General features: G+C 40.1%; 2 protein-coding genes across 4 annotated transcripts in view; both read left to right on the top strand.

The window, feature by feature from the left end:
* LOC106055933 (uncharacterized) overlaps nt 1-7326 on the top strand; it is a 43876-nt gene extending 36550 nt beyond the window's left edge. For both annotated transcript variants that reach the window (XM_056023147.1, XM_056023146.1), the window contains exon 3: nt 7189-7326. The gene's annotated coding sequence lies outside the window, so the exon portion shown is untranslated. The remainder of the gene's footprint in view (nt 1-7188) is intronic.
* Nucleotides 7200-27152, top strand: part of LOC106055932 (protein stoned-B-like) — a 29753-nt gene continuing 9800 nt past the window's right edge. The window contains exon 1 of one of the 2 annotated variants that reach the window (XM_013212430.2): nt 7200-7338. The gene's annotated coding sequence lies outside the window, so the exon portion shown is untranslated. Of the gene's footprint in view, nt 7339-17172; nt 17394-27152 lie in introns of those variants that run through there. The other variant, XM_056023143.1, reaches the window with a different exon arrangement.

Here is a 27152-nt window from a genome sequence, read left to right as displayed (position 1 = left end):
TAGGTAGTGGATTCATCTTTACATTCTATTGTTCTGTGTTTGCATGTATATAGGTAGTGGATTCTTCTTTACATTCTTTTGTTCTGTGTTTGCATGTATATAGGTAGTGGATTCATCTTTACATTCTATTGTTCTGTGTTTGCATGTATATAGGTAGTGGATTCTTCTTTACATTCTATTGTTCTGTGTTTGCATGTATATAAGTAGTGGATTCATCTTTACATTCTATTGTTCTGTGTTTGCATGTATATAGGTAGTGGATTCTTCTTTACATTCTATTGTTCTGTGTTTGCATGTATATAGGTAGTGGATTCTTCTTTACATTCTATTGTTCTGTGTTTGCATGTATATAAGTAGTGGATTCTTCTTTACCTTCTATTGTTCTGTGTTTGCATGTATATAAGTTGTAGATTCTCTTTCAGTCATTGACTGCTGGGTTTTCTTTCTACGTCTCTGAATGCGTGGATCGAATAAATGGACTCTTTATTTCTTGATAGAAGTGAATACTTTATGACTACTATTTGGTACTAAGTTGTTCTTGTTTTTTTTAAAGTATGTGATGGGGGGTGTTTTTCTTCCTACTTTTCCAACAGGGACTGTCTCCCACTCTACTCTGGACACTAGTTGAAGTGGCAGTAATTTTAAGTTAATTTTTTTTTTGGTCACTTAGGAAAAAGTCCGAAGAAAATTACATTGTTATCATTCATTCAGACGATTGCGGCAAATCACGTGACCAAACTGTTTGCCTGATTGTAGCGCCTTCTCGCGTGAGCACTCGTTTGACCTTGAACTTGAGCTGCTGATTGTTTTAATACATCGGGCCTTCTTCTGCGTTTCTGTTCGTGAGTGAGTTGTCTCTTGTGAGGGTCATCCTTGCAACTAAAGAACATCTTTTAAGCTCTCTCTCTCTCTCTTTTTGCCCACCCTAACAGGCGTTTACCATTCCCCCCCCCCCCCGCCGTCTCCCTCGGAGCTATTAGCTGTGTATATGTAGGGAAGTTATCCTCCGCTCAATACAGCCGTGGAACGAATCACTGGGATGAGGGGGGTTGGGGTGGACAGAGCTCGTTGTCATGGCTACCGGATGGGGAGGGGGAGAGCACGTCCTCTTTGGATCGATGCATTGATTTCTTCTTTGGGGCACCGCTGAGCCAGGGAGAGAGAGAGAGAGAGCGAGAGAGGGAGAGACTTAGATGGAATGAGAGGAAGAGATAAAAAAGAGAAAGAGAGAGAGTCAAGAGAAGATGACTTCAGCCCCCATGTATTTCTAATTCTGCTTGGAGGAGTATAGAGTCATTGAATTTTGGTCAATTTCGTTTTTGTTGAGTTTTCGTATTTTCTTGTTAGTTTCTGGTTTGGATTCAAGGCAAGTCAATATCTGTGTTTGTGTGTGTATTGAATGACATTTAAAAAAAAAGATGTTTGCAATAAAAATACATGTAGTAGATGCCTTGTGGATGTAAAACATGTTTTGATATGTTGGGTGTTGGTCATTTCATAGGATTCACTTATACGTACACTTCCGGTCACCTTGGATGAACATTAGATTGCTGTTAGTATGAGTAGAAGTACTGCCCATGGTGTAGCTTTGAATGTGTTTTCTCCAACCTGTATAACGCTTCTGTTGATTTTATTGAATGTTTTTGTTGTTTTAAATTATATACACAGAGTCATTGGTATTATGTTTAGAAGACGCTAGATACAAAGAAGACGTGTTATGACTTTGAGACAACGCTAGATACAAAGAAGACATGTTATGACTTTAAGACGACGCTAGATACATAGAAGACATGTAAGATGTTTTGTTATGACTTTGAGAAGACGCTAGATACAAAGTAGACATGTTAAGACTTTGAGACGACGCTAGATACAAAGTAGACATGTTTTGACTTTGAGTTGACGCTAGATACAAAGTAGACATGTTTTGACTTTGAGAAGACGCTAGATACAAAGTAGACATGTTTTGACTTTGAGAAGACGCTAGATACAAAGTAGACATGTTATGACTTTGAGACGACGCTAGATACAAAGTAGACATGTTATGACTTTGAGACGACGCTAGATACAAAGTAGACATGTTTTGACTTTGAGTTGACGCTAGATACAAAGTAGACATGTTTTGACTTTGAGAAGACGCTAGATACAAAGTAGACATGTTTTGACTTTGAGAAGACGCTAGATACAAAGTAGACATGTTAAGACTTTGAGACGACGCTAGATACAAAGAAGACATGCTAGGTACAAAAAAATATAATTTTAAACGCTAGTTTGTGTATAATGAACCAACAGTTTTTCTTGTTTGTAAGCTACTCGAATTGGTTTATTTGTAGTAGTATAAGATGGTCAGTTTGTTGAATACTGAATACTGTTTGTGGAATTATAAATAATTCCTTACTGGCTCTGGTTTGTGCAAATATTTGTTTAAAATGGTAATTCAATATGCAGATAGAAACTAAACCTGTTTAGTGAAAATGTATTTTCTCTCAATAGACTTTGTGAGTCCAGTGTTACCAGACAACTGAGTTGTTGTTTTTTCTTTCTTCTACAACTTTTTAGTCCCTATTAAATAACGATTCAGCATCTCCCGAAGCAACTGTATTTCCACACCTTTCAAGTCTTCATCTTCGTTTTCACACACGCACACACACATCCAGACAGCTACATCTTTGTCACAGAAGGAAACAGATGTAACCAGTGCTTTGTTTTGTTGTGTAAAGAAATAGATGCCGATACTCAGTGATAAATTGCCTAACTGGATGGCTGCCTGGTCGTACGGTTTGCACGCTGGACTGTCGTTCAGATTTATCGATGGTCCCGGGTTCAAACCCTGCCCGCTCCCATCCCCAGTCGTCCTGCGGGAGGATTAGACTAGGAAGTAATTATCTTCAACTCTGAAGGAACATCCGAAACATGTAAAACAAAACAACAAACTTTTAACTACTAATAAATTAATAATAAACGTTAAAATACAAGAAAAAGTAATACTTTTTTACCCACATTGAAAAACGTGCCGGTACGCCGTACCCTTGGGTACCGTCAAAAAAAACAAAAAAGCACTGGATGTAACTATGTGTGTGTTTACACATGTCAGTAGGATGTTTAAACACTTCTACTTGTTCTTGTCATGCGAATGAATTGTTTGTCTCTGGAAATGATTGTGTGATGGACTTATACTCTGCTAGAATACACACAAATGTTGAACACAAATATCAAAAGCTTCTCAAAATGTCTATGAACGTTTTTAGTTACTGGGAACAAAATTAATAATTAATTAATATTTAGGGGTCAAAATAATCTGATTCTGGACTGGATATTAAGAAAAAACGAAAGATGGAAGAGCCACAAGCTTCAGGGTGTCCCGAGAAGCACCGATACATTGTGTACCATTAAAAACTGTACGAAATTGATTATTTCACATGTAAAAAAATATTGCTACTACAACCTAGGACGTCCTAGGGTGAGTAACAACTGCACATTATAGAGCGTGCAATTTAACTGTAACGTTCTGTTCTTCCTAGCACTGTGCACCAAATAGCACTGTGCACCAAGCTGTGTTTGAAATAGTTTGTCTCACCTTGAGGTAAAAAAAAAATCATTAATCAATAACACATTCTTTATTATTGAACTGTTGTTCTATTTTGAGCAGCAGGCAACTCCAGCAGCTTCTGAAATATGCCGTGAAAGGCGTTGGGTCGTCTCCCCCTATCTAATAGCATGCCCATTGATTGACATGTTTGCTGTGAAGTATCGTTGCCAGGGTGTACAGCTCTCATGTATTATATTTATATTTCGATAGATCTCATCTAGCTCTAGGTAGGCTAGCAGACATAGAGCCATAGGGTTCAGCTAGGTTTGAGAGCGAGGCTAGCAGACATAGAGCCATAGGTTCAGCTATGTTTGAGAGCGAGGCTAGCAGACATAGAGCCATAGGTTCAGCTATGTTTGAGAGCGAGGCTAGCAGACATAGAGCCATAGGGTTCAGCTATGTTTGAGAGCGAGGCTAGCAGACATAGAGCCATAGGTTCAGCTATGTTTGAGAGCGAGGCTAGCAGACATAGAGCCATAGGTTCAGCTATGTTTGAGAGCGAGGCTAGCAGACATAGAGCCATAGGGTTCAGCTATGTTTGAGAGCGAGGCTAGCAGACATAGAGCCATAGGGTTCAGCTAGGTTTGAGAGCTAGGCTAGCAGACATAGAGCCATAGGGTTCAGCTATGTTTGAGAGCGAGGCTAGCAGACATAGAGCCATAGGGTTCAGCTATGTTTGAGAGCGAGGCTAGCAGATATAGAGCCATAGGTTCAGCTACGTTTGAGAGCGAGGCTAGCAGACATAGAGCCATAGGGTTCAGCTATGTTTGAGAGCGAGGCTAGCAGACATAGAGCCATAGGTTCAGCTATGTTTGAGAGCGAGGCTAGCAGACATAGAGCCATAAGGTTCATCTATGTTTGAGAGCGAGGCTAGCAGACATAGAGCCATAGGTTCAGCTATGTTTGAGAGCGAGGCTAGCAGACATAGAGCCATAGGTTCAGCTATGTTTGAGAGCGAGGCTAGCAGACATAGAGCCATAGGGTTCAGTTATGTTTGAGAGCTAGGCTAGCAGACATAGAGCCATAGGGTTCAGCTAGGTTTGAGAGCTAGGCTAGCAGACATAGAGCCATAGGGTTCAGCTATGTTTTAGAGCTAGGCTAGCAGACATAGAACCATAGGGTTCAGCTAGGTTTGAGAGCAAGGCTAGCAGACATAGAGCCATAGGGTTCAGCTATGTTTGAGAGCTAGGCTAGCAGACATAGAGCCATAGGGTTCAGCTATGTTTGAGAGCTAGGCTAGCAGACATAGAGCCATAGGGTTCATCTATGTTTGAGAGCGAGGCTAGCAGACATAGAGCCATAGGGTTCAGCTAGGTTTGAGAGCTAGGCTAGCAGACATAGAGCCATAGGGTTCAGCTATGTTTGAGAGCGAGGCTAGCAGACATAGAGCCATAGAGTTCTGCTATGTTTGAGAGCTAGGCTAGCAGACATAGAGCCATAGGTTCAGCTATGTTTGAGAACGAGGCTAGCAGACATAGAGCCATAGAATTCAGCTAGGTTTGAGAGCGAGGCTAGCAGACATAGAGCCATAGGTTCAGCTATGTTTGAGAGCGAGGCTAGCAGACATAGAGCCATAGGTTCAGCAATGTTTGAGAGCGAGGCTAGCAGACATAGAGCCATAGGTTCAGCTATGTTTGAGAGCGAGGCTAGCAGACGTAGAGCCATAGGTTCAGCTATGTTTGAGAGCGAGGCTAGCAGACATAGAGCCATAGGGTTCAGCTAGGTTTGAGAGCGAGGCTAGCAGACATAGAGCCATAGGGTTCAGCTATGTTTGAGAGCTAGGCTAGCAGACATAGAGCCATAGGTTCAACTATGTTTGAGAGCGAGGCTAGCAGACAGAGCCATAGGGTTCAGCTAGGTTTGAGATTTGATCCATGTTTCACAATTTGTTCTTAAAGTCCTGTGCGAGGCCCCCCCCCCCCCCCCCACCAATCGGAGACCATTAGGTGGCTGCCTAGTTTGCCTAGGCCTAAGGCCGGCGCTGTCACACGTAATATTTTGTTAGAGAGATAGCAGAGAATCGATTCTGTTTGTATTGACTCAATAGTATTGTATTGGAATCTAGTCTTTTGGGATATTTCTTCCAGTCAGAAATGATAATAATGTACCACAGTCCTTGTGATTAGTGTCGTAAAGATTTCTTTTTTTTTTTTTTTTTACTTGGCTTTTTTTTTTATTAAGCAATATGTTGTATTTAATTTACAATATCAGAAATTTGACCTTTGACACGTGTCCCCATTACTGCTGTCACATAAGCGCTTATTCGTCAGTCCCAGGGGACATATAAATGTCCAACTAAAATGACTTTTGCATCGAATTTTTTTACATTTTTTGTTTGGTGTGATTGAAATGACGGTATGAGTAGATTAACTTCTACTATGTGAATATCAGCTTGAAAACAGAACATGAAAATGTCAGATGTACTTTGGCTTCAATAGAGAAACATAAACTATGGCAGTATACATAGAACAAGGCTCAATTACTTTTGGACTTTCATTTGATTTGACAACGCGGTCTTCACATAATTCTTAGAATTGGTCTTAGCACTGGGCTTAACATTGGTCATTGTTTGTTTTAAATGTCATGCATAGCGATGTTGTTTGTTGTCATTTTAAATTGACTTGTCTAGTGATGTTGTTTGTTGTTATTTTAAATAGACATGTGTAGCCATGTTGTTTGTTGTCATTTTAAATAGACATGTGTAGCCATGTTGTTTGTTGTCATTTTAAATTGACTTGTCTAGTGATGTTGTTTGTTGTCATTTTAAATTGACTTGTCTAGTGATGTTGTTTGTTGTCATTTTAAATAGACATGTGTAGCCATGTTGTTTGTTGTCATTTTAAATTGACTTGTCTAGTGATGTTGTTTGTTGTTATTTTAAATAGACATGTGTAGCCATGTTGTTTGTTGTTATTTTAAATAGACATGTCTAGCGATGTTGTTTGTTGTTATTTTAAATAGACATGTCTAGCGATGTTGTTTGTTGTTATTTTAAATTGACTTGTCTAGTGATGTTGTTTGTTGTTATTTTAAATAGACATGTCTAGCGATGTTGTTTGTTGTTATTTTAAATAGACATGTGTAGCCATGTTGTTTGTTGTTATTTTAAATAGACATGTCTAGCGATGTTGTTTGTTGTTATTTTAAATTGACTTGTCTAGTGATGTTGTTTGTTGTTATTTTAAATTGACTTGTCTAGTGATGTTGTTTGTTGTTATTTTAAATAGACATGTGTAGCCATGTTGTTTGTTGTCATTTTAAATAGACATGTCTAGCGATGTTGTTTGTTGTCATTTTAAATTGACTTGTCTAGTGATGTTGTTTGTTGTTATTTTAAATAGACATGTGTAGCCATGTTGTTTGTTGTTATTTTAAATAGACATGTCTAGCCATGTTGTTTGTTGTTATTTTAAATAGACATGTCTAGCGATGTTGTTTGTTGTCATTTTAAATAGACATGTCTAGCGATGTTGTTTGTTGTTATTTTAAATAGACATGTCTAGCGATGTTGTTTGTTGAACAAAAACACTCATTTGTTTGTTCCACTTGTAGATCTTGAAACATGTGTATGGACTAATATTGGTGTGCTTTGTCTTCCACAGAGATTCATCAGACCTGTGTGTATGTGTGTGTGTTGTGTTCAGTCAATGCATGCGTGCTGGAGTGACAGGAGCTGAATGGAACCATCACGTGACTTGTTTCCTTTTAGACTTAGCTCTGCAAGCTACCAGGGGATAGCAAGTCCTGTCTAGGTAAGACATGCGTGGACTTTGGATGCTGGCTTAAGATTTGTGTGTGTGCCATTTTTCATACGACCTACGTTGTGATCTACTTTGACATAATTCTTTTATTAGTGGATCACAATCACGGCATCTCTCATTTCTTAGTTTAGTACTTATCTTATATAATACAGACGTTACTTCAAAAAAGAAGATGATTACGTCCTTATAGTAGTTATCGAGTCATAGTAGTTAATCGATTCTTATTAGTTAATCAATTCAAATAAATAAATCTCAGGCATCGTGGTGTTGGATTGTTATGGCTATCACCCGTCTTAAACCTCACTAGTTTATATCTAGATACTAGATCGTATACCGGTACTTACTTCGACAAGACTATGCGCCCCCCCCCCCCCCCCCCTCTCTCACATGGAGGTTCACATTTCATACAAATATTTTGTTTCATACAAGATATGCATATTACATTTAAGACAATAAGGGAAATGGGATGAAATGTACAAGTGCTCTATTTCTTTAAGATTTATTACTATAATAAAGTCCATTTCAATTGAAGCTTGACGAGGATAGGGACCTCCACACAAAAATCCCGTCCAAGGCCTCCACTTATGAAAATCTTGCGAGGCCTTAAATTTACCGTTGTAGCCAGAGTTAGTTTGCAGACATTGATCATCAGTGCTCCTCTCGTTCTTGGGCCTCCTCTGAAGACGCCAGCACGTTACTGTAGCAACCCCGAGCAACGTAATGGATAGTGACACGTGCTGGGGGGAAAGATGGCGCTAGAGAACCCGATCTAAAGAATGATTACTAGGGAGGCCATTTGACCACTCTATGATGTGGTGCCATCATGCGATGATATCCGATGATAAGTTGTGTCCTGATGACGTTTCTTATCTTGATGTCTTCTCTCCCCTTACTTGACCTAGTTAACTTTGTGACCAGAGCGTTGGTTTGTCCTTTGTGGTGGCCAATTATTTTTAGTTAATGTAAATTCTGAGGTACCGCTTATTTCCATAAAGTGTTGAAGAAATAAGCCAAACGGTTTATTTATAATACCCCCGTTGAAACACTATAAGGAGAAAAGTTGTCTATTCTCTAAAATGCTCTATTCAAGCCTACACGAAATACACGTGAACAAACACATCTCTCTTTGCATTTGTCTGTTTGTTCAAGAAAGTGATTATTTTGTAATTAGTTAAATGTGCATTAATACAAATATAAGAATAGACCAGTTACTAGAACAGTTTATCAAATGTCCACTTGTTCCTATCAATAAATCATTGCTGCAATAATAATAATCTAGTTTAGTTAGTATCACATTTACACTAGTTTCCCTTTCAGACCTTGCAATCTATGAGGCAGACGATGTTAAGGCCATCTGTTTCTATGGCCAACAATTAACGAGCTGGATGTCATGTGGCCAGCACAACGACAAACCGCCTTTACTTTACCCATCTAAAGTCAGGTACCCATTATAATTGGGTGGGCTCATGGGCGCCCTTAAAATCTTGAATTTCAAAATCCCTGTCTTCACCGAGATTCGAGTCCAGGATCCCAGGTTCCGACGCTAAGCGCTTAACCACTCAGCCACCGCACCCCCACATTTACACTAGCTATATCTATGAGTTCTAATTTTAGATTGAACAAATTCTCTATTTTCTATTAAACCTAAAGAAATTCTTATTTCAATATCATTCTAATGGAAACAAAATATCGATCTAACTTTAACGCGTAAAATGGATGTTAGTAGAATTTGATCAATATAATCCCATCTCCAAGGGCAAATACTCAATAACGGAGTCTTACTCTTCAAATGTTGTTTTCTCGGCTTTTATGTCATAGCGTGTGATCTACTGTCTTGTTGTAACTCCAGGCAGCTAGTCCAGCTGAACCAGGTTGTAACTCCAGATATCTAGTCCAACCGAACCAGGTTGTAATTCCAGATATCTAGTCCAACTGAACCAGGTTGTAATTCCAGATATCTAGTCCAACTGAACCAGGTTGTAATTCCAGATATCTAGTCCAACTGAACCAGGTTGTAATTCCAGATATCTAGTCCAACTGAACCAGGTTGTAATTCCAGATATCTAGTCCAACTGAACCAGGTTGTAATTCCAGATATCTAGTCCAACTGAACCAGGTTCTAAGTCCAGACAGCTAGTCCAACTATAACGTTGCAGATTTATTATTTTCTTAATAAACTTGAATAAAACTTGAACAAACATTTAAAACAAAATTGCACTTCATTTTTATTGGCATTATATACAGCCTTCAATTTCAATGTAGATATATGCAGAAACAAGACTTCGGAACTATTTAAAATACTTTACCTGACTTGGACACTACAACCAACTCATATCTCCAGCAAGTTTCAACTAACCTTAACCATTCGTTCATTTTATAAACTCATCTGTGGTGGGAAGCGTGGTCGAGAACGTGGCTTGGCTTGGCTACCTAGAATGGGGCTCGAGGTTCGACACCCGACTCGGGCAGAGTTGTGTTTACTGAGTGCCTAAAGGCAGCACAGAAAACCAACTCCTAGATACCCCCCTCCCAACTGGTCCACAAATAAGATTGGACCAAAAGCGCTCTGAGCATGCTATAAGCATGAAAGTAGCGCTATATAAAAGCTATAATAATAATAGTCTTATTAATGGCTACATCAGAAAACATCAATCAGTACAAACTCCATAACAAACATCTACTAGCTGAACCATTTTAAACATGAAAACGTATTGGGCTAAGACAATCTCCCTTCCCCCTTCTAAGACTAACATATTTTCTGTCCATTTTGATTTCATGGATTTAAAATAATGTTTGTAATGTCGTGTGAACTATTTTTTTTGTTGTTGTTACTGTTGATATCCATACTTTATCGTCTGCTTGATTCCAAACGTTGAATTATGAGTAGCAGAGGCGCAGTGAGCAAAAAGTTCGCCCGGGGTCAAGAAACTTTATTGGCGTCCCTCTCCCCATTTCCCATGAACAGCACATAGAAATATAGGCTTAGAAATAACAAGCATTGAATAATAATGTAATAGAAATAACCTTGATATGTATTACCTAACTAAAATATCTACTTGAATTTTTACTTTTTTTGCACCTCTATGCGTGTGGCGCCCCAATGAGGGTGGCGCCCGGGGCATCGTGCCCCCCTTGCACCTCACCCTCACTACGCCTCTGATGGGTAGTCATTGTTTTTGTCCCTCTAGACGCGCTGTGAAGAACTCCCCACTCGTGTCGTCCTTGACTTGGGTGGTTCAATACAGCTTGTATGTTGTGCTTGACTTGGGCTGAGGGTGGTTCAATACAGCTTGTACGTTGTGCTTGACTTGGGCTGAGGGTGGTTCAATACAGCTTGTACGTTGTGCTTGACTTGGGCTGAGGGTGGTTCAATACAGCTTGTACGTTGTGCTTGACTTGGGCTGAGGGTGGTTTAATACAGCTTGTACGTTGTGCTTGACTTGGGCTGAGGGTGGTTCAATACAGCTTGTACGTTGTGCTTGACTTGGGCTGAGGGTGGTTCAATACAGCTTGTACGTTGTGCTTGACTTGGGCTGAGGGTGGTTCAATACAGCTTGTACGTTGTGCTTGACTTGGGCTGAGGGTGGTTCAATACAGCTTGTACGTTGTGCTTGACTTGGGCTGAGGGTGGTTCAATACAGCTTGTACGTTGTGCTTGACTTGGGCTGAGGGTGGTTCAATACAGCTTGTACGTTGTGCTTGACTTGGGCTGAGGGTGGTTCAATACAGCTTGTACGTTGTGCTTGACTTGGGCTGAGGGTGGTTCAATACAGCTTGTATGTTGTGCTTGACTTGGGCTGAGGGTGGTTCAATACAGCTTGTACGTTGTGCTTGACTTGGGCTGAGGGTGGTTCAATACAGCTTGTACGTTGTGCTTGACTTGGGCTGATGGTGGTTCAATACAGCTTGTACGTTGTGCTTGACTTGGGCTGAGGGTGGTTCAATACAGCTTGTACGTTGTGCTTGACTTGGGCTGAGGGTGGTTCAATACAGCTTGTACGTTGTGCTTGACTTGGGCTGAGGGTGGTTCAATACAGCTTGTACGTTGTGCTTGACTTGGGCTGAGGGTGGTTCAATACAGCTTGTACGTTGTGCTTGACTTGGGCTGAGGGTGGTTCAATACAGCTTGTACGTTGTGCTTGACTTGGGCTGAGGGTGGTTCAATACAGCTTGTACGTTGTGCTTGACTTGGGCTGAGGGTGGTTCAATACAGCTTGTACGTTGTGCTTGACTTGGGCTGAGGGTGGTTCAATACAGCTTGTACGTTGTGCTTGACTTGGGCTGAGGGTGGTTCAATACAGCTTGTATGTTGTGCTTGACTTGGGCTGAGGGTGGTTCAATACAGCTTGTACGTTGTGCTTGACTTGGGCTGAGGGTGGTTCAATACAGCTTGTATGTTGTGCTTGACTTGGGCTGAGGGTGGTTCAATACAGCTTGTACGTTGTGCTTGACTTGGGCTGAGGGTGGTTCAATACAGCTTGTACGTTGTGCTTGACTTGGGCTGAGGGTGGTTCAATACAGCTTGTACGTTGTGCTTGACTTGAGCTGAGGGTGGTCTAATACAGCTTGTACGTTGTGCTTGACTTGAGCTGAGGGTGGTTCAATACAGCTTGTACGTTGTGCTTGACTTGGGCTGAGGGTGGTTCAATACAGCTTGTACGTTGTGCTTGACTTGGGCTGAGGGTGGTTCAATACAGCTTGTACGTTGTGCTTGACTTGAGCTGAGGGTGGTTCAATACAGTTTGTACGTTGTGCTTGACTTGGGCTGAGGGTGGTTCAATACAGCTTGTATGTTGTGCTTGACTTGGGCTGAGGGTGGTTCAATACAGCTTGTATGTTGTGCTTGACTTGGGCTGAGGGTGGTTCAATACAGCTTGTACGTTGTGCTTGACTTGGGCTGAGGGTGGTTCAATACAGCTTGTACGTTGTGCTTGACTTGGGCTGAGGGTGGTTCAATACAGCTTGTACGTTGTGCTTGACTTGAGCTGAGGGTGGTTCAATACAGCTTGTACGTTGTGCTTGACTTGGGCTGAGGGTGGTTCAATACAGCTTGTACGTTGTGCTTGACTTGGGCTGAGGGTGGTCTAATACAGCTTGTACGTTGTGCTTGACTTGGGCTGAGGGTGGTTCAATACAGCTTGTTCGTTGTGCTTGATTTGGGCTGAGGGTGGTTCAATACAGCTTGTACGTTGTGCTTGACTTGGGCTGAGGGTGGTTCAATACAGCTTGTACGTTGTGCTTGACTTGGGCTGAGGGTGGTTCAATACAGTTTGTACGTTGTGCTTGACTTGGGCTGAGGGTGGTTCAATACAACTTGTACGTTGTGCTTGACTTGGGCTGAGGGTGGTTCAATACAGTTTGTACGTTGTGCTTGATTTGGGCTGAGGGTGGTCTAATACAACTTGTACGTTGTGCTTGATTTGGGCTGAGGGTGTTTCAATACAGCTTGTACGTTGTGCTTGATTTGGGCTGAGGGTGGTTCAATACAGCTTGTACGTTGTGCTTGATTTGGGCTGAGGGTGGTTCAATACAGCTTGTATGTTGTGCTTGACTTGGGCTGAGGGTGGTCTAATACAGCTTGTATGTTGTGCCTGGCTTGGGCTGAGGGTGGTTCAATACAGCTTGTATGTTGTGCTTGACTTGGGCTGAGGGTGGTTCAATACAGCTTGTATGTTGTGCCTGACTTGGGCTGAGGGTGGTCTAATACAGCTTGTACGTTGTGCTTGATTTGGGCTGAGGGTGGTTCAATATAGCTTGTACGTTGTGCTTGACTTGGGCTGAGGGTGGTTCAATACAGCTTGTACGTTGTGCTTGACTTGGGCTGAGGGTGGTTCAATACAGCTTGTACGTTGTGCTTGATTTGGGCTGAGGGTGGTTCAATACAGCTTGTACGTTGTGCTTGACTTGGGCTGAGGGTGGTCTAATACAGCTTGTACGTTGTGCTTGACTTGGGCTGAGGGTGGTTCAATACAGCTTGTACGTTGTGCTTGACTTGGGCTGAGGGTGGTTCAATACAGCTTGTACGTTGTGCTTGACTTGGGCTGAGGGTGGTCTAATACAACTTGTACGTTGTGCTTGACTTGGGCTGAGGGTGGTTCAATACAGCTTGTACGTTGTGCTTGATTTGGGCTGAGGGTGGTTCAATACAGCTTGTACGTTGTACTTGACTTGGGCTGAGGGTGGTTCAATACAGTTTGTATGTTGTGCTTGACTTGGGCTGAGGGTGGTCTAATACAACTTGTACGTTGTGCTTGACTTGGGCTGAGGGTGGTTCAATACAGCTTGTACGTTGTGCTTGATTTGGGCTGAGGGTGGTTCAATACAGCTTGTACGTTGTGCTTGACTTGGGCTGAGGGTGGTTCAATACAGCTTGTACGTTGTACTTGACTTGGGCTGAGGGTGGTTCAATACAGCTTGTACGTTGTGCTTGACTGACGTCTTCGCGTTGGCTCCTTGGTAGGAGGAGAGTAACATCAATCTAGAATTAGTAACTCTCGTTTTCTCTTTGGGTAAAATTTGACAACATGCGTTTTTAGTTACACTTGGTCAGAGTTTACAGAGAAGACTTCTTAGTCATTGTCTCAGGAGCCACTTCTAGTGCTAACAGGTCGCCTATGTGTTATTGCGTTGACTGTGTGATTACAGTAGCAGATGATTAGCTCATAATTAGTCTCTAGTATGGCATGTCTACTGTTTGGTGCACTAGATAGCACTAGTATGGCATGTATACTGTTTGGTGCACTAGATAGCACTAGTTTGGCATGTCTACTGTTTGGTGCACTAGATAGCACTAGTATGGCATGTCTACTGTTTGGTGCACTAGATAGCACTAGTATGGCATGTATACTGTTTGGTGCACTAGATAGCACTAGTTTGGCATGTCTACTGTTTGGTGCACTAGATAGCACTAACCTGAAGAGTCGAACATGTACTGTGAAGACCTGTATAAATAACTAATGCGCAATCTGAACCAGTACGGATAAAGAAGGTAGAGGCCTCAACAAAAATCCTTCCCAGGAACTTCCATTACTCAAATCCGATAATTAATGTACATATTTTTAAAAAGTCCGAGCTATTTGATCGGGAAATTTCACGCTACTCTTGTCCTCGCTATTTTGTTCGGGTAATCAGTTTTATTGGTATTCAGCGTCTTTTCTTCTGAAATGATGAATTATCTCACAGCTGAGAGACATACTATCTAGTCTAGTTGCAACAACAGAACCAAGTCACTCCTGCGAAAACTGTTCATTATTTGATTTCTTAAAACAAAACAAGAAAAAAAACTCTGGGCATAATGCCTGCATCCAGACAGAGACACTTGTACCAGAAGACAGTATCACATCCACAAGGGCAGTAATAACAGCAAACATTGTTAGCTGCGCGTCTATGCTTTGTAGATTAGATTTTCTTGATTCTCTCTCGATTCATTATTCCACGTTCTATTAGGAGCTGCCAAACCGAAGGGAAATGCCAAGAAACAGTCTTCACACCAACTACAATGTACTGTCAAGTCTAAGACTAGTCACAAGTCTAATGGTTGTAGAGGCACAAACTTCAAACACCTGTTGTTGTTTTTACACGAGTTTGTTTGTTATTATAGTTAAGTCGAATCCCGTTAATGACCATCGGGGCCATCGGTTAATCGAACCAGTCGCTTATTCGTACCGAATTCTAAAGTGCAGAAATCAATGCAGTCTAATCCGGTTAATCAGACCAGCCGGTTATTGGTACGATTGCGTCCCGAAGTGGCCGATTAACCGGATTGACTGTATTGCTGTTGACAGAATATGTTTCCCTTCAGTCAATCCCCCCCCCCCCGGTCTTTAAGCGAATGGCTGCCAACATTTTGCAGTTTTACAAACCAAGTTGAGTGTAAGCAATGTCTGTCGCCAAGCCCGAGAAGATTTCATCTGAGTTCAATACATAGAATGTTACATAAATAGAAAACAACATCAACAACTAAAATCAACAAACTACCGTACACATTGGTTCCACTTTGTCTCGGTGGTAGACTAATTGTATCTTTAGAAGTCATAAGGTTTTACATGATTATATCACGCAGACACTGCCACTGTCTGCCACATCATTTCTATCGACAGTAAGAGTCAAAAGGTGATATAATATTCTAGACCCGACTCCCATTGCGGTTAAATAATGTGCCCAGGCATGCCAGAACTGTTCAGTTTGGGCTCACAATGTAAAACTTCCGGCCACTGAAATCGAGCATCTTCGAAAAAAAAAATTAGCCAATTGAAAATATTTTGTGTGCACTCATCTCCCCTTCCTCTTCCAGTGTGTACATCTGCCAAGAAATCTTCACCACATTGTCTTGCGGGACGTTTGAAGTCCACACCCCACCCTGTTTTGGGTTGTCTAGAAGTGTCTACAGATTTCAACCTTACAGAATCGAGGATCGATTTGTGCAATGAAGAAAAATGTGTCCATATTTGTTTAATTAGATCTTTACGACTTAAATTCACCTATTCATAGGGTTAAATTTAAGTTGGTATGAAAATTGTCATTTGTCAGGGATCTATTTCGCATTACGCTTGGTTTGGTAATACAAACGCCTTAATGAGGTGGTATGGTAACCAAAATAAACTAGGAAGAATAATTTCTCTCACAAAACGTTTTCAAAACTTTGTTGTCTAACTTTAGAGATTATCTTTTGCGAGTCTTGAACTAGGAAGTATTTAATGCAAGAAATGTGTTCTGTGTTTAAAGTCACTCGTGAGTGTAACAGTTGTTAGCATGTGCAGGGAAGATCTGCGCGCATTCATCTGTTCAACTGTTTTAAACTACTCACATGAGCCTCTCGGGCCACAGTACTCGACATGGAAATTACGTCAGCTCTATAATAAGACCTTTTTAGAGCCTGTTAATCTTATATATATATATATATATATATATATATATATATATATATATATATATATATATATATATATATATATATATCGCGATATCGTCCTATCTCTTCTGTGGATCAGTTGGGGGTGGCATGGGGTAGGGAAGGGGGGTATCTGGAAGAAGGTTTCCGTTCTGCCCTTATTCACTCAGCAAAGATAACTCAGCTTGAATCGGGATTAGAACTGGAGTCCCCTTGTTAGTTAGTTACTTTATAGTCTAATACATTTATTTAAATATTACCAAAAAAAAAAAAGAAGCATTAACTTGTAAAAGTTTTAAAATATTCACTTCTGTTTTCATCCTTTTGATGTGTAGGACAGGGAGGGAGAGGGAATGTTTTTTTTTTTTGTTTTTATTTTTAATTTTGGACGAAAAACTATTTCAAGACACACGCCATATGAGCAACTAATATTTGAAGGACTTTGTTTGACGCTCTGCTTGAATTAAAAAATTACTTGTCAATTAAAAACAAACAAACAAGCGTGCCTTCAAATAAAAAAAAATCTGTACAGTTGGCAGCAAGCAAAATTGATCCAATCAATGGGACTTTATTTCAAATTATTCAGGGCTTACTCAAGTTAATCGAACTATTTAACAATTGCGTTGGACAAAAGACCAAATTAAAGCTTATTGACAGTGATATTCAGGTCTAACGGCTATTTATCTTGTAAGTCTTATTGATATCGTATCTTTATTCTTGATTCAATTGAAAGGGTTTTTATGTATCTGATAAATTGGTTTTGTCGTGTTACGTGTATCTAGCATACTGGGCTCTGTTGTTGAAAAATAAAGACCGACACTGCCTCGTGTTTTTTTTGCTGCTGCGTGGCTGCAGTTTCGACCACAATTTATTCTGCGCTGTCGCCAGTTACTGGGCCCGGGGGGGGGGGGGAAGAAAGGAACCACGACATCTACAGTCTTCAAACAATTGCTCACGCACATTCCCCACTGCGGGGTTTGGATAGAACTCACAAGTAAAAACATTGTGAAATCGATCTCAGTGCTGTGCATTAGTTGAGGTGAAAATTTCATTATGAGGCTAGAATATTGATGCGGTGATTGGAGATGTAGGAGGCATAGTGTGGTTATTATTTCCAGTGTCAATCTTGTCACTCTCTCTCATTGATGCAAGCATCGTAAGTAGTAGGTGTAGGGACTGAAGTGGTATTTAGTTGTTCTCTCTCTCTATTTCTCTCTCTCTCTCCAAAGATTTTATCGACTCACTCTGTCTTGTCTGTGTGTACTCCGTCACCCATTCTCGGATCAGGCTGAAATATTGGACAATTATTTCTTTTACCTGACAACACAAGAATCAATTCTAAAAATGTAATCAATTAGTTAATTAACCATTGGTAATAAATTATTTGGTTTTGGTATATCGAACAAGGGAAAGAAATAGTACTTGACTGAGGTGGTGGTAAGCTGAATCAGTCCCCTTTATAGGTCGCCGCTTTAGAGTAAGTTTGAAAAAAAAAAAGATAACAATACAATCTTCTATTTTCATATACACATCTTTAGCAGAGTGGTTAGAATGTCGGCTTGAATCCTGAGTTCGAATTCAGGTCGTTCCCCCCTTTTTTTTAATTTTAAAAAATGCTTTTAAAAATGATTACGGTAAAATTCATCCAGATATCCCTTTCTTTCCCGCCCCTCCCTTCTCTTTTTCCGAACAGATAAGTGATAGGGTCATGGCGTAATGCGAAAGTGAAATAGCGAATAAATAAAAACAATTGGTAAAAATATTTCTTACCGCACAGATTTATTATTGTTAGTCTAGATCTATATTACAAACTTAATTACATGACTGATCCAAACTAATTGATACAATTTTACTTCGTCTAAGCTTTGTGTTTTTTTTTTTTAAGTATTCTGTTTGTCTTGTTCCTTGCATTCACGTGTCAACATTAAACTTAGGACGTGAAAGAGAATTTCGCTGATTACCTTTTATTATCGCTGACCTAAGCGATCAACGGGGGAAACTCGGGACGTTTCTGACCAATGGTAACATGCATCTCTCGGGCAGAGCACTGACCTACAGAGTACGTTTACTTTGTAAGGGCCTACCTAATCAGTATAAAGGGAACCTATTCCTAATGCAGCTAAGAGATCTAACGTGAATGGGCCTGTGTATCCTTCTGCTTTGCCTGGAAGTGTCACAGCAAAACTAGTCTGAAACTAAATATAACTGGAGAAACACAATGTGGTCCAGTGGGTCAATAAACAGCGCTCGCGCTCACACAAAGTCGACTTTGTACTGGATGAATCCCAGATAGTTGTGACGTTTTCAGAAAGTTATGAAACGAATTTCTTTACCCACAAGCCTTTCTTAAGTATTTGTTCTATGGCTTCCGAACCTGAGGTCCTGGGTTCGAATCTCGGTGAAAACTGGAATTTTGAATTGCGGGATTTTTAGGGTGTCCCGAGTCCACCCAACTCTAATGGGTACCTGACTTTAGTTGGGGAAAGTAAAGGCGGTTGGTCGTTGTGCTGGCCACATAACACCCTGTTAACCATAGGCCAAAGAAACAGATGACCTTAACATAATCTGCCCCATAGTTCGCAAGGTCTGAAAGGGGGAAACTACCAGTAACACAGGATTTCACTTTAGTTTCTAGAAATATTTATGTATGACCTGATTAATTTTCACACTGTCCTAGTAGTGCTCATAGACACACACTAAGTGACTGTACTAATAGTACTCATAGACACACACTAAGTGACTGTACTAATAGTGCTCATAGACACACACTAAGTGACTGTATTGCTCATAGACACACACTAAGTGACTGTACTAATAGTGCTCATAGACACACACTAAGTGACTGTACTAATAGTGCTCATAGACACACACTAAGTGACTGTACTAATAGTGCTCATAGACACACACTAAATGACTGTACATAGTGCTCATAGACACACACTAAGTGACTGTTCTAATGAAGTGATACATTGTTAGGGATGGGGGGCTCTCAATTTTTCCACCGCTTGAGATTTTAGTCGTCAAACTGTAGAAACTGTTGTGAAAACTAATTGAAAATAATGTAGTAAATCTATGGCAGGCAGGTTAATTCACCAGGGCAAAGACATAGTATGACAGCCTTCTATATTCCAAGAGTCTTGTTGCTAATTCTACCAGTCCTTTTCTACCTAAACACAAGTACTGACCACCGGCACACTTTCCAGTGTCACTCCAGGTCCTCAATACAGTTCACTGGTAGCACGACAGACACCTCAGACTCCTATTACCTACAGATCACTTCAGCCGGATCTACAACATTCCTTCCTCTAGAATCAACCTGTCTTCTACTACTCGTCTTGAACGGTGCTCTGGTGCGCACCATCAGTGTCGGCGCGGCAGCGGAGTTACAAGAATATTAATATTATTGAAAAACTTGAGCTGAATAATAACAAGTACAATTCGATGACAACTTCTTGATAATATCTAAAGTAAACTTGTAATAACGTCTTTTCTTGAAGCTCCTCTACTTTAAGTTGCCAACTCAGGAACTCATTAACTCTTTCTCTCCGTAATTATTTACCACATTCTGGTGGAATCAACGCTGGTATCGTCAGTTAGGAGAGAAAGAGTTAATGTGTTCTACTGCATGGACTTGTGAATTCGCTGGTTCCTGCCCGAGTACAAATTCTTTCCATATGGAACAGATCTACATTCTATCGCCTGTTTGGACGTCGTTTATTGTGGAGTCTAGAAACATTTTTATCAACTTTCGCTTTCTTCTTTTATACAAAAAAAAACGAAACAAATTAGATCTAGAGTTGAACTTGAGGGGAGTTTTTAATAATGAATTAAGTTCAGTATCCATCATTAGCCAAGACCCCTCCCCTCCACCCCGGACAATATTTGTACCATAGAACATGAAAGGAAAACAAAAAAGAATTTTCATAAAGGAAGCATCTGTAACTTATTACACGAATCAAAGAAAGCTTGCTTTGTACTTACACACTTTTCGAATCTCAGTGAAGACTGGGATTATTAATTTCGGGATCTTTGGGCGCCTATGAGTCCACCCAGCTCTAATGAGTACCTGACATAAGTTGGGGAAAAGTAAAAGCGGTAGGTCGATGTGCTGGCCACTTGACACCTATTAAACCGTAGGCCACAGAAACAGATGACCTTTGCATCATTTGCCCTATAGACCACAAGGTCTGAAAAGGGAAACTTTACTTTCTACTTCTACACTAAGCTTACATAGATCTAAATCTACTTAATTACACCAAAACATTTTACATTCAGCCGAGACCCTTGAATTCAAACACACATTCTCCCCTACTTCCGCCATCAAACAGTACTTCAGATATTTACCACCAAACAGTACTTCAGATATTTACCACCAAACAGTACTTCAGATATTTACCATCAAGCAGTACTTCAGATATTTACCATCAAGCAGTACTTCAGATATTTACCATCAAGCAGTACTTCAGATATTTACCACCAAACAGTACTTCAGATATTTACCATCAAGCAGTACTTCAGATATTTACCATCAAGCAGTACTTCAGATATTTACCACCAAACAGTACTTCAGATATTTACCATCAAGCAGTACTTCAGATATTTACCATCAAGCAGTACTTCAGATATTTACCATCAAACAAAAACTTGAGATATTTACTACCTTCCTTTACATTCGTTAGTTTATGTTTCTTTCCATTAAAACATTGTTACGTGATTATAGAGATACTAGAGAAATAGCTCTGTAAACTCATGCACTATTGGGAATCTGCCACTTTTGGTTTAGCTGTAATCGTCCTAAAGTGGCTTGCTTCCTACCTGACTGAACGCACCCAAAGGATCGTTGTTAACGGAACAGAATCAACAAGTTTACTCTTGAAGTACGGAATACGCCATGGATCAGTTCTAGGCCCAGTACTGTTCACTATGTATACATACCCACTCAGCGATGTCATACGGCCAAACTGCATTTTTTACCACTTCTTTGCCGATGACTCACAGTTATACGATTCCTCAGTACCCTCAGAGGTGTCGCATCTGGCAGAGAAAATCAGTAGTACCGTTGCAATTGGATGGTTGAGAATAAACTCAAGATGAACGAAGACGAAGACAGAAATAATTAAGATTGGCACTTGGAACAACGTCTCAAACGTCGAGTGCACAGAGTCTCTTTTTATCACGAACTGTCAGCTTCCTTATGTCCATTTAGTGAGGAATCTTGGATTTTTTTTTCGACTCAACACTATCTTTCGACCCACACATAAGACAGCTCTACAAGGGTCTTTATCTGCAGCTGCGCAGATTAGGCCAGATCCGACCATATTTAACAACAGAGTCAACAAAAACTCTAGCTGTGGCATTCATACTCTTCCGCCTCGACCACTGCAACGCCTCGCTAGCAAGTATACCCGATGACAGAATAGCGAAGGTTTGGTTTGTGAACTCGTGAACATATAATATTTACACAAGATTTGTATTAAATTATTAAATTTTTACTATCTTTACTATCTTTACTGTGAATAGACCTTGTTTGTAATGACTTAACTCACTTAACTATATAAAATTTAACTCTTGTGGTATGAAGGGAGAGTAACCATTGAGGGATATCGGGCACGACATGGCCTAAAGTGTGCCAATGTGCCCAAAACTCAAACTCAAAATAGCCAAACTGCAACGTATTCAGAACAACGCCGAGCTTATAGTCTTAAGAAAAACAAAGACGAGATTCTGCTACTACGCTCCTGCCCACGCTCTATTGGCTTCCTGTGAAAGCGAGAATCGACTACAAGGTCGCCACACTTTGTCATCAGTGTATCTATAATAAAGAAATGACCTTGTACCTTAGAGATTTGATCACTCCATATGTCCCTCAAAGAGCCCTGCGCTCAATGGACTCAACGCTTTTAGTGGTGCCACGTTTCTCCCTCAAAAGCTACGGCCTGCGGGCTTTTTCAGTGCACGGACCAAAGGTTTGGAACTCACTCCCCATTGATCTCAGACAGACAACATGCTACACCACTTTTAAGAAGAACATTAAGACATATCTGTTTAAAACTTTTTTAGATTAGTTTGTCATTTTAGATGTGTTTGTGTTTGTATTGTTAATACTGCGCCTTGGGCCTACATTTTGTTTGTTAACAGCGTTTTAGAAATACAATTATTATTATCTGCGCGAGAAACTTAACAATGTCAAGGAGGCTAAATTGAACTTTTCTGCAGTGTTGGAAATGTGCAAAAACAAAGTTCATCTAATTTTTTTAAAATATACTTTATCAACACTACCTTTATTCTGTACACCGGATACACCAAAAATGTATCTATTTATAGTTTTTTTCTTCATAGTTCAAAATCTAATTGGAAAACCAAAAGTGAGCTTTACACATACACTTGGTAACACTTTTTTTGTTTTATTCTTCAATCCATTTAGATCTGTTTGGTTCCCTGCTTCCTTTTTTTTGTTCCTTGTCTTTCAGCTTTATCTTCGCAATTCTTAGAATACTATTGATTTTATGTTTTATTCAAGCCACTCAAATGGCCGCCATGCTGAGTGAAAGCTTTAGTCTACTTCCTTTTGCCAGGATGGCTCTTGTGCTAGCCGGTCGAAACGTCTCGTGGTACACATGGTAAAACAATGGCTATATCCTATTGATTTACTGGGAGCACACATATAAGCAAGCAACTCTGTCCGAGCCTGCTTTCCACAGTCTGGGAATACAAGTGGCGGTTATTATATAGCTATTCCTTTACTTTATTCGATATTTAGCGCCGCAGTTTGGGTAGCCAGGCTGCAGTCAAGTTTTGCGCTTAAAATAATCTGGCTTTTGTTACGGTACCTACTCATTTCACACCGCGTTTTAGAAAATTGAGAATTGGATGGCTGACAAAACATTCACACAATCACTAACACACACGTAAACTCTGTTTGTCTGTTTATATATATATATATATATATAGATAGATAGATAGATAGATAGATAGATAATGTGTGTATATATATATAGATAATGTTTCCAGTGCTTGTCTTGAAAAGTGACACCAGCTTCTTGACAGCTGCTAGTTGCTATTAAAACTTTAATATTTTTGTGGCTTGATCATTTGAAGTTGAAATGGTAAGAAACTAAACTCACAACAAGTAATACAATTTTTTAAAAATGGGCATTATGGAAATGGATGGAACTCACGACATTCGCGTTATTAGCGCGACGCTCTTTCAACTTAGCTATCCAGCTGTACTACTGTGTGCGGAGTTTTAGCTTGAAATAAATGATTCCATGTTTACTTGTCCTTTGACCCACGCTCCAACTTTCTTCATAGTAAAAAAAAAAAAAAAAGGCAGATGTTGAAACAATTCAAATGTAGAATTTCTCTTTCCCACCTGAAACATTATACTTGGTCTAGCTTTTTTATTTTAATCTACTGGAGGTCACTCACAAAGGATACACATTTGAGACCAAAAGAAAATCCGCTGCCGAGGACAGACGCGGTCACTCACAAAGGCCGCAGACGGCGAAAAGGAAATCTTAATCGACCACCGGCGGACAAAGGTTATACTTGCCCTGGATGTGGCGAAATATGTAGGTTACAGCTGGGGCTGCGTATCCACGGGAAATACTGCATTCCTCATTAATCTTCGGACTCGAAGACAAGCCTTATTATTATTATTTGAAAAAAAAAGATAAATCAATCAATAGCTTGTGTTTTAGCCACTGACAAGTGTCCTCAGGACGTTCTCTCAACAAAGGTAGTACCAAGGTGCCTCTGTCTTCGTATGTTGGGGTACCTATTACAAAGTCAGTGGCCATTCCTGCAGTCAAAGGATTGTCATTCCAGTCATTACATTGATTAACAGATGTTCGATAATCGGGTCACCTGATCGATATTCGGGTCACTTGGCGGTCAGCTTTAGGTCCAGCAGACGACCAAGCTAAGCGGAAACTAATTAGCGTCTGGGAATGTCCCTGGCCTGTATAAGATGTTGCTGGAACACGCTATATTACCATTCCGTTATGCATTCCAATGGCATCTGTGGAGATGACGTCAACCGTGTATAGCTATTGGTTCAGTGATAGCCGCTGTCGACACAGAGAAATATGTTTGGCTAATGCCACTGTAGTCCTATTCAGCTGTAATCCACACTTTGAATATTTATAAATGTCTGTAAGGTGACTCTGTCACGGAGATTTATGTGTAGCCTTTTTGTTTTCTCTCCTCTAAGGTGTTTCATTCCGTGCTATTTTAGTTGTATACAAGAGTTCTAACAACAAGAATAGCAGCTTCGTGACGTCGTTGATAGTAATCGATTGGACAAGTAGTTGTGACATCACAGCTCGTGGCGCTTTGAGCGAGAGACAAGATGGCCTTGGTTGAAGCCTTTGCATAATGTTAGGGCACGATTAGGAATTGAGTTATTTGTTTTAGGAAAATGTTTTGGCGTAGAGACAATGGCGCGACTAGTAAAAACAAGGCTAGGACTTTAAGAAGAATAACGAAATGTAAACAGACTACTTTTGGCTGCTTCAGAGAGAGGCTGTTTTTATGAACGTAGAGATTTAGCTTGACGGCATTCGACGATTCCCTTCGTTTTTATTCAACTTCTTCTTTAACATTTGAGTGTTACCTCCGTTGGAATTATCTGCATAATACACAGCAATGAAGCACCAACAACAAAAAAAGGATATCTGAATTAGTATTACAAACATAGTACTTACAATTCTGTTTAACTTGTATACAACCAACTGGTAACAGTTTTTATTTTGACTATGAATGACAATGAACTAATTGACTTGAAAGGTTCAGACGTTCCTTCGGACATGAACATTATTACGTTCTAGGTCAGACCTCCTGCAGTAATGAACATTATTAGGCTCCGTTCTAGGTCAGACCTCCTGCAGGACGGCAGAGTATGACGGCTTGTAGTGTTCGAACATCGTGACGACATTCCGGATCGCTTAACACACGACCAGGCATTACAAGTGGCAATGATCAGAGCATATTTGTTTTGTAGCCCTTTCCATTAAGGCTTTAACTCTTTCTCTCCTAATGTACGATACCAACGCTGATGTGAACTCATTAAATTAAAATAATTACGGAGAGAAAGAGTTAAGCATATAGGAGAGCGTAGTCACGTGGTTAACCCAGCATTAGTTGAGGATTCTTTATAACACCCTGGCAACAGTTTATTGAGAGAACTCTTTCTTGTGGGAGACATATCTCCTCAAACTCTCATTTAATGGCTACAAAATGCTCTTGTAGAGATAGCCCAGCCCTTATCTCTTTCTCTCAGTTGAGATATGTCATTCCATTTCATGCTACACGGATATGTTAACTGGTCTACCACATTAACAGTAGGGCCATTAACTTAAACAGGTGGGGGGTCGAAATAATCCATTGGAGTTGTGTAGGTGTACATTACAATTAATATTGTAGTCTTTATCACTAGCGACACGAGTCATCAAGTCAGCCAAAGCCTCTCGATAGGAGCAATTAGAAGTCCTCCTGTAAGGATTATCTCCCAGCTTTCCAATCTGCTGGCAAACTTTTGGTAGAAGACTTTTCTGCCAATTAAAAATCTTGTTTAGACTTCAATAGATTCATATTTCTACTCAATCGAGTCACGTTTCATTTGGAAACTAGATCACGCACATGCGCAGACAACCTGATTTATCTGTTGTGATAGATCGACTGATTGATTGACAAACAACTGAGAATCTAAATGTTGTTTTGTGCTGCTTACTTTAGAATGCCCTAGAGGTGTTTGTTTTTTCAAAGTTATAAACAAGTAATTCTGTATTGATGAATCATGTTCCCTGTGCTGTTCTATGAAATAGTGAACAAAGATTTTTACTAAATTATTACATTTTTACTAACTTTACTATTTTAACTGTGAATAGACCTTGCTTTTATAATAATTTAACTGTACGGAATTTAGCCCTTGCGATGTAAAGGGAGAGTAATCCTTGAAGGACTACGGGCACGACATGGCCTAAATTGTGCCGATGTGCCAAAAACTCAAACTCTGTATTGATGACTCATGTTCCCTGTCATGTTCTGTATTGATGATAAATGTTTCCTGTAAAGCTCCCTATTGATCGATCACTTGTGTTCCTAATGATGTTCTTTATTGGTGACTTATGTTCCCTGTGATGTTCTCTAATGATGACTTATGTTCCCCGTGATGTTTTATATTGATGACTTATGTTCCCTGCGATGTTCATTATTAATGACTCTTTTTTTCTGGTGATGTTCTCTATTGATGACGCATGTTCCTTGTGATATTACTATTGATCACTCATGTTCTCTGTGATGTTCCTATTGATGACTCGTGTTCCCTGTGAGGCTATCTATTAATGACGTGTTCCCTGTGAGGTTGACTATCAATGAAGTGTTTCTTGTATTGTTCAACCCAGTTGTATCTGTAATGCACGTACTTTGAGCATCAATATTGTTATCTTGATCGATGTCCCAGGGCTAAACTTCAAGACGGCTAACCTAGTAACAGACTCTAATTGATAGTCTCGGGACTCAGATTTCTGTAGCTTCCCTCCGGTCACATTCCGTTTTTGATGTTGATACTTTGAAAACTGACTTGTACAAACACGGAGACTCCTTGGCTACCAATGTACACATACAGAAGTAAAATGTTACCACTGCACTATGAACATAAAGAACATGCTACCAAAACAGGTGAACATAGGTGAACATAAAACACGAATGTTTTTAAACATAGAAAATGTGAATATGTGGGCATACATTCATATTTACATATATACAGAATAGAGAAGCAACTCGAAAGTCTGGTTTTTAGTCCATACTATTCTTATATTTTATATTAGTTCTCAGGCCCGCCTCCACAGGGGATAAAGAGAGCTCTTGTCCTGGGTCCCAACAGAAAAAAAAGGGGAGGGGGGGGGGGCTCCTT

Source organism: Biomphalaria glabrata, chromosome 3, assembly GCF_947242115.1.
Source record: "Biomphalaria glabrata chromosome 3, xgBioGlab47.1, whole genome shotgun sequence".
NCBI classification, from domain to species: Eukaryota; Metazoa; Mollusca; class Gastropoda; family Planorbidae; genus Biomphalaria; species Biomphalaria glabrata.
The sequence above is the reverse complement of the archived record's forward strand: the minus strand, read 5'-3'. Positions and strand labels throughout refer to the sequence as shown.